Source organism: Euprymna scolopes, chromosome 5 (assembly GCF_053919585.1).
Source record: "Euprymna scolopes isolate OS-2025 chromosome 5, ASM5391958v1, whole genome shotgun sequence".
NCBI lineage: Eukaryota > Metazoa > Mollusca > Cephalopoda > Sepiida > Sepiolidae > Euprymna > Euprymna scolopes.
Window position 1 is genome coordinate 102,753,840 of NC_136486.1, and position 13,097 is coordinate 102,766,936.

General features: G+C 33.7%; 1 pseudogene; it reads right to left on the reverse strand.

Annotated features, from left to right (window-relative positions):
• Positions 1 to 578: 578 nt before the first annotated feature.
• Positions 579 to 677, reverse strand: LOC145277296 (U2 spliceosomal RNA; annotated as a pseudogene).
• Between the last annotated feature and the right edge of the window lie 12,420 nt (positions 678 to 13,097).

Here is a 13,097-nt window from a genome sequence, read left to right on the forward strand (position 1 = left end):
TATATATTTATTTTATGGTAATCATAAATATGTCCTTCTTATTTTCACCTTATTTTTAATTTCTCTCCTCCCCCTTCTTCCTTTTTTAAAAATCAAAATGTCATCGTTCGCCCCTGATAAGGATGACGAAAGATGTCTCAGGTTAAAAAGAACTCTCTTCCTTGTCATAAATAAATTTCGTACAGATGTACGAAATTTATTTATGACAGAGAAGAGAGAATAAACTTTTCTACTATTTTCGAAAACGTTACAGCAGTTCTCAGATTAACAAGGCCGATAGCCATTAGTTGCGTGCGCTCGTGTAATGAATGAATGCGTAAATGTAGGATTGACATGAAATTCTTAAAGATAAACTAAAATGACCCAAAAATGGGCTGACTTAAATAAATAAAAAGTAAATGACTTAGAATGACTTTAATGAACTTAAGGATGAATTGAATGACCTTAAGAATGACTTGAATGCTTAAACAATAACTGGAATAATTTAAAAACAACTTGAATGATCTGGAGAATGACTTGAATGGCTTTGAGACTGACTGGTTGTAAAGTGGGTGATCATTTTACATTAAATTAATACAGAAAAGTGATCCCCCACTTTATATCACAATACAGTAGTACAGCATGTAGTAAGAACAGATACTACACTTTGATCTTGGCCTTTTGGCCAAGAAAAGGGTATTTATTTGCTCCCCCACCAAGCAAATTAGGCACAAGGCCAATTTTTAATGTGAGGAGTGAAGGGGAAATGGGGACCAACTCCCCGGGAAGTAGGGGAGCTGGATAGTGACAATTGGTATGAAGGGTTACCCCTACATTGACCAAGGTCTTATATGTGGGGTCGCCCCCACATATGGTCTTTGCTTGCAGTATCTGCCGGAACAGATACTACACTTTGATCCTGGCAAAAAAGTAAAGAAAAGGGAATTTATTTGCTCCCTCTCCGAGCAAATTAGGCACAAGACCGATTTTTAATGTGAGGAGTGAAGGGGAAATGGGGACCAACTCCCCGGGGAGTAGGGGAGCTGGATAGTGACAATTGGTTTAAAGGGTTACCCCTACATTGACCAAGGTCTTATATGTAGGGCTACCCCCACATATGGTCTTTGCTTGCAATATCTGCCGGAACGGATTCTACACTTTGATCTTGGCCAAAAGGCCAAGAAAAGCTTAAAAAGCTAAGAACAGCATCTACTAACAACAGACCTTTAATCTTAACCAAAAAGGCCAAGCACAAAAGTGTTACGGACAGACCGGCCGACAGACCGATGGATCGACGGAGTGACTTATAGAGTCGCTTGCACGCGACTAAAAACCTGAACCGGCTTTCTGGTTAAAAAAAAATCACGTCTTAAACTTTTATTCCTTTTCTGAAATCTAGTTTAGAAAATAACGTAACCCCCGTTATACGTGTCTCTCTCGCCAAATTGTCACCTGATGGCATACAAAAAAACTTTCTCGTCCACTTTAATATCTGTTGTCTAGTCGCCATCACCTATGACACTCTGTCTACATATTTTTTCTTTGATTTCCTCTATTTTTCTCGGTTTCTCGCTAATCATGACGAGTTTAATAGAAAATCATCTCCTCGGAAATTCAACGAGCATTTGTCGTTACTAATTAAGAATAGAGTTGGCTTGGACAACACCAACCTTGATAAACACATTTTCAATTTCTCCTGCGTTGTGCTGTTTGATTCTGAGAAACTTGTTCTCTCTAAAGGTATAAATGTTGTGTTCCTCCTAAATGCATTAGTGATATTGAGGTTCTCACTGAATTTGAAATCTCGTTTTCTCGGTTAAAACATCGCACCCCTCTTTTCTTCTGATACTTTTTCAGCGATGAAAGCTAATGTGTCTAGTATTGCACTCTCTCATAGCAATTCGTCGATTGGCTCGAGGAATTTTGTCTGAAAAAAAAATCGCATTTTTCTACTGTAATTAATTTTAAAAAAAGAAAGATATTTATCTTTCCAGATTGATAATTTTATTGAAGTCCTTTCTCTTTGCATAGAGTCTGTCGAGTTTAGTTTCGACAACGTGAAGTGCCAACAAATTGATGAGGTTTCCATGAGCAGCCCCTTAGATCCTATTCTTACCTACATTTTCGTTGGGTTTTACGAATGAAAACTTTTTAAATCACTATATAACCCCCCCACCCCCGATTTATATTTTCCTTATGTGGATGATAAGTTTGTGGATTTCCCTTCTCACGACTTTGCTTTAGAATTCTCCGAACTCATTAATTCTTTGCATCACGCTCTGTTTTTTTACTATGAAGGTGGAAAAGGACAACTCTCTCCCATTTCTCGACGTGCTGATTGAAAGGTTCAGAGGTGAAAAAACCAACATTTACAGGTTTATATCGTAAATGGTTTTCATTTACACCCAAAACCACCAAGCTGACGTTGATTTATACGTTAGTACATAGGGGCTTAGTTATTTGTTCCCCTCATCAACTAGATACTGAAATTACTAAAATTAAATAAATCCTGGTCGATAATGGCTACCTCAAACTCTTTATTGATAAATGTATTAAATTCGAAATTAATCAATTTAATAAAGATATCACACTTTGACCCTTCAAATTGCCCTGTATATCTTGAGTTGTCATGGTTGGTGAAAAATGTGTCCCTCCCATTAATCAACTTAAACAGACTATTAACAATTGTTTTCCGTCTGTTATACCTCGTGTGATTTTCAATACGAAACCTGCATTTTCTTCTTTCACAAAGAGCGGTTTGTCTCGCACTAAACTTAGTACTATTATCCACTGACACATGTTTGACACATGAATATAAATTCCAATGTTAGTGTTATGCTGTCTTTGAAACAAGAATTGGACAGCATGTACCTTCAGGTTTTTGTAATGAAAATAAAAACAAATCTCTTCTCAACCCTACCCACAATAATTTAGATTCTGCGATTGACCAACATTTATTGATATAATCCAATATGTGGTTGGGCATATAATGATGGCTTTATTTCTGTTTTGAGGCCGATCGAGTCCTCATAAGAAAACTCTCGAATCTATCTCTATTGCACGTCTTAAGCCCTCTCTCTGCCGGAAGAAAGGTTCATTAATACGTTGGACATGTTAGGTGACTTGAAGAGGTTTACTATAGCTAGATATGTAGAGTTAACATGTATATGTATAAATTTCCTACCCCCCCCCCCTGTCTTGTATTTTCTATGTGAGATATACGAATGCTACCCCCCCCCTTTTTCCTCTTTCCTGTGTATTTATATGCGGGATATATTATTCATCGCTCGTATTATTTCACAAGTGTTCCCCTTAAAAATACCCATTATATATATTTATATATATATATATATATATATATATATATATATATATATATATATAATTTCCCCCACTCTTTTGTCTTCTCCCTCTCCTTTCTCCCTGTACATATTTTATGGTAATTGTAAATATATCCTTATTTTTAATTTCTTCCTGTTTTTATTTTTTATTTTTTTATTATTAAATCAAAATGTTATCGTTCGTCCCTGATGAGGATGGCGAAAGACGTCTTGGGTTAAAAAAAAAAAAAACTCTCTTCTGTCATATATAAATGTGTACCCCTAATAAACTTTTCTTATATAATCGCGTTGAAACACTGGTTCCCGTTTGATTACCAGAGTTAAGCACGCTTGGGCCTGGTCAATTATAAAATACTAAAATAGATGACATTTGAGATTTCCAGATACTGTATGAACTTTCCGCTTATCTCGGCAGTGTTTCCAGTCGTCTAGCACTTCTCCTGGCTACATGATTCAAGCAGTACCGATTTAGAAGTGTGGTTTAGAATGGCGCAACCATTGCTTCACAATTACACGTGCAGCTACCCTTACAAAGGTTATCCATTGTCTCTTTAAACTGAAAGGAAGCATCGGATGTGTGTGTGTGTGTGTGTGTGTGTGTGTGTGTGTGTGTGTGTGTGTGTGTGTGTGTGTGTGTGTGTGTGTGTGTGTATACAACATTTTTAGCCCGTTAAAACGTGCAAAAATAAGTTTATTGGAAGTTTCTGGAGTGCACGATAGCTCAAAACTAAGTTTTTACATAAAATTGGCACAGAAAATGCACGGAATTATGACATAAGATAAAGTGCAGTTTTTCTTAAAAAGAATTTTTTTTTAAATCCTTACAAAAACATGGTTTACCGAGATCAATAGACTGCAGATAGGATTCTTTATAAAAATATTTAGAAGCGCTAATAGAATGGAGTTTTGCCAAAGAATTTGCTCTCAAAAATGCAGGTTTAACGGTTTTAGTGGACTGGATTTCCCCAAAAACACCATCTATCAAAGATGTGTTCATTAGCTGAAACTATAAGGTATACATTTTACAAAAGAATGCGACTTTTTACGAAAAGATTGGACCTTAAAATATAACACTTAGCCGATTATTTTTACTTATTAAAAAGTACAATCTTAATCAATATCTCTTCGAAAAAGTATAAACTTACAAAATGACTGTCTTATTAAAATAGCCTAATTAAATCATTAACTTACTAAAAAGTAAAATGTTAACAATAAACTGACTCATTAAATTAATGAGTCGGTTATTTATAAACCTTTTACTTTTAAGTAAATGATTTAATTTTACGAAATAATTGGCTTTTGTAATGGAATAAATTCTTTCCATTCTGTAATGCTCAGTTTTATTCAAAGCCTCAGTTATAATTAATGCATTATAACTTTATTTATTTCATTCTGACACAATTAGAACTGCATTGATGAATAATTGGATGTCTTTCTCTTTTAAATATTTTTTCTCGTTTTTACTTTCTTTGTTTGAGCATGCGCTTCATCCGGTCACCTTCAGCAACCGATCATATAAAAGTGATTTAATAAAGACCAGCGCAAAGAATAGATACAAAAAAACAAAATACGATTTCAAAATGGCCGAAAATTCAGCAAGACGTGTCATATTTTATTATCGGCCATTGTTCTCTTAGTGACATTTTCTTGAAATATTCTGACCTCTTTCATGACTCGTGCCCTTTAAATACAGACCTCTCCCCCCCTCGATCATTTATCCCACTTCCTTTGCAGTTCATTGGTCACGTGTCACCGTCCGTGCCAGTCCAGACTTCCTTCCGTTTCCGGTCTTATTTATATAGCACCACTGTCAACCTGTTCAGATGACAACGACCGTTTGTTTTGACAGCAGACCATAACAATTTATGCCTTATTTGTGCCGTGTCTTCAAAATGCGATGCAATTAGTCTGTGTGGGCTTGTTGTGTGCCTGTAACTCTAAGTAAATTATTCTGACACCACGGGAGATAACCGTGCCATTAAGAAATAAATCCACGAAATTTTTAATTTTAAAATTAATCGTCCTAAATAACAACGGATGGTTAATAGCATTACAGTAGAACACTGGAATACGGTAGCCCAAGGATATGTTTTTTTTTTCAGGTTACGATGTGGAATACATTGTTTTTCCGGCCCCTTGGTACGGTATTATCTACGCCTTACGGTGTTATTTATAATGTTATTTGATTATAAACGCGTGTATTAAACACTGTACTGTATTTTGTTACTAATTTTTAATGCCGTATCCTGGGGTTCTACTGTATTTTGATTCTTCTGGACGACTGTTCTCATCTTGAGTGTTATTTTCCTAACGTTTCGGTTCGTTTCTTGTCGGTTCGTCTCTTTGTCAGACTAAAATAGTGATAATATTTTTAGCTCCGCCCATGTATTAGGTTACTCCGTCGCTGGTCACTCCCTTATGCTTAAGTTTGAAATTTTCACAACTAAACGCACTGATTTAATTGACACGATTTAAGATGAACCAATCTTGTGCTACTGAATTTTTTAGATGAGGATTGATTCTTCGAATTATTTTGATTATTAGGACTACTGTTCTCATCTTGAGTGTTATTTTCACAACTTTACGGCTTATGTAACCTCTGATATTCTTCAGATGTATGTTGTCGAACTCGGAAATCAGCTCTTTTGTACGCAAGGACACATGGCGTAGTAGGAAAAGTATTTTGTAATATATATAGTCGTAAGTTCTTTTTGCGAGCGATAATCAAGAGCAACTACCTAACGAAACAATGGGTTGCTACGCTTGTGGATGAAAAGTTATATATGGAAGGGAACAGATCCCAGTAATTGGGGAACGACGTAAATAAGTTTTAAAATGTATTTATTAAAGGAAAAGGTCAGAATTGAACCCAGTAATCAAAAGTTAAACGTGAATACATATTGCTATTTAGATGCGATCACGGGAATTTAGTGAATATCCATGATAATAGAAATAATTATAGAACAAAGATAGGTCAATTAGGAATAATAGACAATGGATTGAGGATTTTTTTGTGTGTGTTGCAAAGGCGTATGGAGACATGTGTAACATGTAGATTCCACGTGAGTGACTCACATGGATGAGCACGTTTCTGACGTCGCAAAGAAAGATATATATATATATATATATATATATATATATATATATATATATATATATATTCATTCAGTAGAGAGGGTTCGAAATCAGTCAGTTCAGTCAGTCAAGTTCAGGGGTTGAGTTCGGAACAGTAAAAGTGGGGGAGTTAGCTAAGCCCCTTTCGGAAACGAAAGAAAGGGTGACAAGACAATGTAATTCTGCAAGGCAATCGAATTCCTGATCATTATCTCATAAGAAAAAAATGTCACTACGATATAAGTAAGATGTTGTCTTCGTTCGCCGTTATTTCACCCACCGAAAGGTAATGTGATTTTTTCTATCGTCTTTGTAACACCCTTCCAAAGTGTTTAACGGTATCCCCTCATAAATAATGAATTCCCTTCTTTATGTTAAAAAAAAATCTGTTTATTACACGCCTCTCTCTTCACCCATAGCAGCCTCCTATTATAAATATGAACTTATAAATGTCATTATTCGTTATCCGTTCTTTGTAATCGTTATGTCTTCGGTATATACAAACACCCCGGTACACAACACAAATAAACGGTACCGTTCGAAATTCCGTGCAGATTACTGAGTTCTATGAGACACGCCTGAAGTAGGCCGGCAGCTATATAGACCGAAACATTGAGAAAATAATACTCAAGATAAAAATTATATCCATATTATATAGACAAGGAATATTTTTCATTAATTATCAGTATTCATAATCAATGTATAGGTTAAATATTAAATAAATAAAATAAATTGTTTTATAATTCTCTGCCTGATATATGCAAAATAATTGTTTTAATTTTGAATTAATTTCCTTATAGAGAACAAGGTTAGATGCAATGTCCGTTTTTAATCAGGGAACATGTAATTATCACAATCATAGTGCGCGGATTTTTAAATTAAAGTGTTCGCCTTTTATATTAGGTATAAGTAAATGAGTTTATTTGAAATAGAATTATTACACTAAATGATATTCTTTGGCATCAGCTAGAGACAGTATTTGCGTGCAATAGTAGGCACCTCCAAAAATGGCCGCAAAATCAAGTTGTTGTTGTTGTTTTTTAAAACTAAATTACATTTATTAAAATCCATTATTTCTGAGTAACTTTTTTTTTCCAGAAAGATAAAACCCTGAATTTTATCATATAGAAAACATTTTATCATATAGAAAACAGAATAATAAGATTTTCTACTATTTTTAATTAAATTTTAAATGTTAAATTTTCCCAAAAAGTTAACAATTGACATTTTTTGTCTTGCACAAAAAACGTACTTATATATTTAAAAAAAAAAGGTTTTTGAAATAATTAATTTATTTATTTATTGTCTAAGATTTAGGATGATTTTCTAAGAGAATATGCAAAAATATTATAATATAAGTACCTGAATTTCAAATAATTCCACTTATTCATATAGGTAACCAGATATTCCGCGTCGATGTAGAGTCTAGATCGACTCTGTTTACGTTTGCGTTTGATAAGGAGAAAACTATGGAAGACCAAACAGGCCAAAAAAACTTATTTTTCAGTGACGAAAATTTCAATGTATTATTAAGCTGAGGCTGGCCAGTACCAGATGGGTGACCATTTGTATGAGTTTGGTTTTTAATGTGTATGTGTGTGGAGGCCAGGCTCCCCAAAATGGGGGGGGCAATTTAAAGCAGAATAAAAAAAAATATTTCAGCGCGTTTGGTCCACCGTAGTCGAAAGGCGGCAAACGTTTTCAAACGGGATCGAAAAAAATGATGCTATTTTTAACACAAAGGGCACAATATTTATCGATTTTTTTTTTGTATCGATTATTCAAAGCATGCCCTGTTTAATAATGGTCATGCATTATTCGGCTCGCTAAAAAAAAATTCTTAATTCATTTATCAAAAATTTTTAAATGGCTTTTTTCGTCTAAATATTAAAAAAATTTATTTTTGTTTCGCTTAACTTAAATTAATTATTTTACTTAACATATTCACCGAATTTTACACTTCAAAACTCAAAAGCGGGATAATTAAACACACTCGAAGTTCTGATATTCAGACGTCAAAATAAGGTATGCAAACAAGTTTTTTTTGTGTTTTTTTTAATCTATAATTCTGTCCCTTACAACAACACAATATGTTTTGTTCAGTTTCAGATGATTATCTTAAGCATATTTGTTCCCACTTCAAAACAAGGGGGGTTTTGTAAGCAAAAAAAATATATATATATAAATATCTTTTATGAAAAATAAGTACACTGTTATAAAGTTCATTCTTCTCCTAATAATCGCTGAAAATTTCGTATTGATCGGATAATTACCTGATTTTTGGTAGATTTTTAAAAAGACGGTCCGTCAAAAAGTACTGACCTGCCCCCCCCCCCCCCAGTTTTGGCGGTGCCTATGCAATAGTAATATCCAAGCTAACGAATTGTTGAGAGAGTAAGAACTCAAGTTGAAATGAAAGAATACATAAAGAACGAGCATAATAAGATTAAGAAATATTCTTAAAGATATGATCCCTTTCATTGTCAGTTATTAAGAGCAAAACTCGAATATCGAGTATCTTGGTACTCCGCTTTTATTGGCAGGTACGACGGAGCATGCATATATATATATATATATATATATATATATATATATATATATATATATATATATATATATATATATATGCATATATATATATGCATGCTCCGTCGTACCTATATATATATATATATATATATTTAATATATATATATATATATATACATACCTCCGTTAATTCATTACCCTCCGAATAGCGCAACGGTTAGAACCTCGGACCGTCATTTGGGCGGTCGGATTTCGATCCTGGCTTGAGGTAGTTTCTTGTCTAGCCGCACTGCTTAGCAGCGAAACAGTACTGTATGTGAATGACTATATATATATATATATATATATGAGAGAGAGAGAGCCTCATCAAGCGGACACTTAGTGATGTCGTCTTCGTTTTCCTGATTGAAGACAACCGGAAGTAAGTACCTTTTTCGTTCTGCTGATTTTCTCCACGCCATTGTTTATCCATTGCCGTATTTTTTGCTCCCTATTGAGCACTTCCCTTTTTTATTTGAACTCTGCAAAGTGGCCAGTGACCTCTTTTCTGTTGCAGGATGGATGCTGATGACACCACTGATCAACTGACCTCCGTCTAAAAAACCATTGTCCGAACGGTCATCAATCGATTTACTTGCGCGTATTTGTGCACATAAATTTAATTTTAATCCAGTTACGTGAGCAAATGAATCGTTTGGCTAGCAGGCTTAAAGAATACAAAATTGGGAGATATTAAGTTGTTTCTTTTCTTTTTATTTTTGTATGCGGTGATATACTTTTTTGTTCTGATTTTTTTTTTTTTCTTGGTCACGGGTCGCGGCCATTGTGATTGGAGAGTCGTTGGCTTGTTGACTCTGAGGATTAATTCATTGGAACGCGTCTTTATAACAACGAACTAACAAGATAAACAGAGTAGGGACGTCATATAATTTAATCTAATGCTGGTTACAAAAGAGAAAAAAGCGCGTTTTTTATGCTATCCGTATTTCAATCTGATAATAGAGAATGTTAAATAAAAGAAAGGCGCAATTTCCGCAAAGTCAATGTTTCACAATTGCAACACATCGTCCACATTCAAGGAGCAGCTACTTTGCTTTCTTTTTTACATAAATGTTTACAATGGCAAAAGGTTCCATCTTAGACTGATTTTCGAATCAACAATATATATAGAAATCAGACCAACACATTTCCTTTCCTTTTTTTCTTTTTATAGTTATTCCCTTTGTATACAGTGTTTGTTTTTTTTTTATTCCCTTTGGGTTATCTGTTACTTTTAATGCGAACCTTATTCCACTCTCCTTAATACCGCCTGTGTCTTTTTTTTTATTTACCCATGGAAATCAGTCCGAATGTTTGCTTCTTGTTAATGTTTTATCGCGTCGTTTTAATGTTCTCGTTATAGTCTAATCTGTTATTTTGTTTGTAAAACCAACGTAAACTGCCGTCTAACTCTCTATAAAGAGGCTGTTGTCTATTAATCTCCGTTTAATAACGTGGCTACATAATCTTAATACTTAATATGGTAAGGCGGCAGTATAGTTAACGACGAAAAACGAGAGAAGAGATAAAAATGATTGTTAGCGAACGATAAAAATATTTTATCGACCTATTTTGGAATTTTTCAAATAATTTGTAGTTTGAACACTTCTGATTTTTTTAAGAGTTCGACTGCGGAAAAGCAAAGGCAATCACGAAAATGTCTCTATAAATCGATGCAGTCATTTGTAAATATACTTTTCATTGTTTTAATTTATTTCAATAATTCATTTTCTTACGAAAACTGTTTGCCCCCCCCACTAAAAAAATAAACGAATTAACACTTTTTCCACTATAGAATGTTTCAAATTATTTATAAATCTTAATTCATCTGGAAGTGTTCTTCGGTTTAATTTATTTCGAAATTTTAATTTATTATGATAACTTTTTGTTCTAAAGAAAAAAAATCACATTTTTCCACTAGTGACTGTCTTAAATTATTTAGAAATTTCCATTCAACTTGCGTCTGCGACGTAAGAGGTCCACTGTTTAATTAGACTGTTTCTAGAGACATTTAAAGTAGGAAGTTGAGCAACGAAATGTCAATTCACTTTATAGTTAAATTCCTACATCCTAATACAGGCTGGGAAGCGGGATGCAAGAAGGGAATTCAAAAGTCATGGCTTGAGTCTGTTCATGGTCAAGACAACTCGCCGATACTTGAATAAGCCCTCTGTCATGGTATGGAATTTGGGGCTGCTTTTCTCAAATTTTCATAATTTTCTTTTTTTTTATTAAGAATTTATTTTCTATCTCCACGTTTTTCGTAATTTTGGGGGGTGCTAATGCAGAGAGTGATTCGCGCTATTTTTTAAATCGTATTTCCAAGTTTAATTAAAGTTTTTTTTTTTTTTTATTCAATTGTAAAGTTAAAGTACAGCACAGGTACAAAACACCCTCCCCTCCCCATGCTAAGAATGGCTTTTAAAATAATGACGTTATTATTTCAGCACGGATCACTCTCTGCATGAGTACCTATTTTTCGATATGTGAGTACTTTCGCCATGACAATCACATAGGTACAATTTGTTTTACGTGAAATTCAATATTTCGTTCGCTCGAATAATATAGAAACACCAATTGCCTGTTTACCGCAAAAAGTGTGGCTTCTTTTTTGAATTTGGCCTTTTTTCTTTAAGATTTGGCCTTGAAAAATAATCATAGTCTTGCAAATATGTATCTCTCCCCGTGTCATACATAAGTGTCAAACCCGCTATAACTTACTCTTTTTATGTTATCATTTTTATTATTATTATTATTATTATTATTATTACAAACATCCATTGACCACTGTACACCCATTAACCTTTATCCTCGAGTGGCCTCCGGACCTTAATAAGGGGCGGTTCCTTTGTAAAAAAAAATGATAAAAATGATTGATATCTGTGTGTCCTCTAGACAGTCTTGATATCACTTGTTCTTTTGTGCTAGACTTAGTTATGTTATTTATTCTTCAATCTTCTTCTACGTAATTTACTGCCACTAATATCTTTTTTTATTGTAGACTAGCTAAAGTACCCGGCGTTGCCAGGTTGTATTTGGTATATTTCAATATTCCGTCGCCATACGTAATTATCTGATTTCTGACAAAAGATAATTGTCAAAAATATCGGTAAGAAATTAAAAAAGGAATTGTTTAAATATTTTGATTCTGCCTGCCATAAAATACATTTAAATATATTTAAAACCATGCAGATATTAGCATTTATTAATGCAAAGAAATGGTGGCAAAAGTTTTAGAAAATGACTTACTGCCATCAGCTAGAATCGAAACGAAAACACATCACAGTCCAGCTGCGATCTCTACCTATGCTGGTATCGAGGTATATTTACACACATTTTAATTAATTTTATGTATGCATGCACAGAAAGAAGTATAAACATGTGTCCCAGTAGAAATGAACATATTGTACAAACATTTCGCATTATATGTATGTATGCGTTATTCATCCACCCAAACAAGGATTTTACTCATTATAAACCATCCTTCCTGTATAATTACTATTTCCTGTAAATTTCAGTGATATTTAACCAGTAGTTTAAGAGTTTACCTGTTAGATATTTACACACGCACATGCATCTAAAGTTTTATTTATATAGAAGATAAAGTCGCACACTAATTGTGTCGCTGATTATGGTAAAACAAAATAAAGTTGGTTTCTTTCTCTATTGTTGTCATCGATAATTTTCTACCTCCAAAAACAATTCTGATTCATTCGTTCTATTATGGATCTCTAAAGCAAGATGACGTCAGTGCCCTTTTAGTCGCCATGAATTAATTTAATCCTTTCTTTCATTCTTTGTAATAAATGTTTTAACGACAAACACTAACACTAGGCCAAACCATCAACTGCTGATTACTTTCTGTTTTCTTCCTTATTATTTTTCTATTATATAAACTAGCAAGCCACCCGGCGATGCCCGGTTGTAAAATATTCTTAAGTATAGTTTAATTTAAACAGATTCAGTATTTATCATTATTATTATAGAGACGATTCTTTATTCATTAATATTTTGTACTCAATATATAGTAGTGATGGTAAAGTTTTGTTTTTAATATGACGTCTGTCATCAGCTTAAATCAAAAGATAAAAAAAC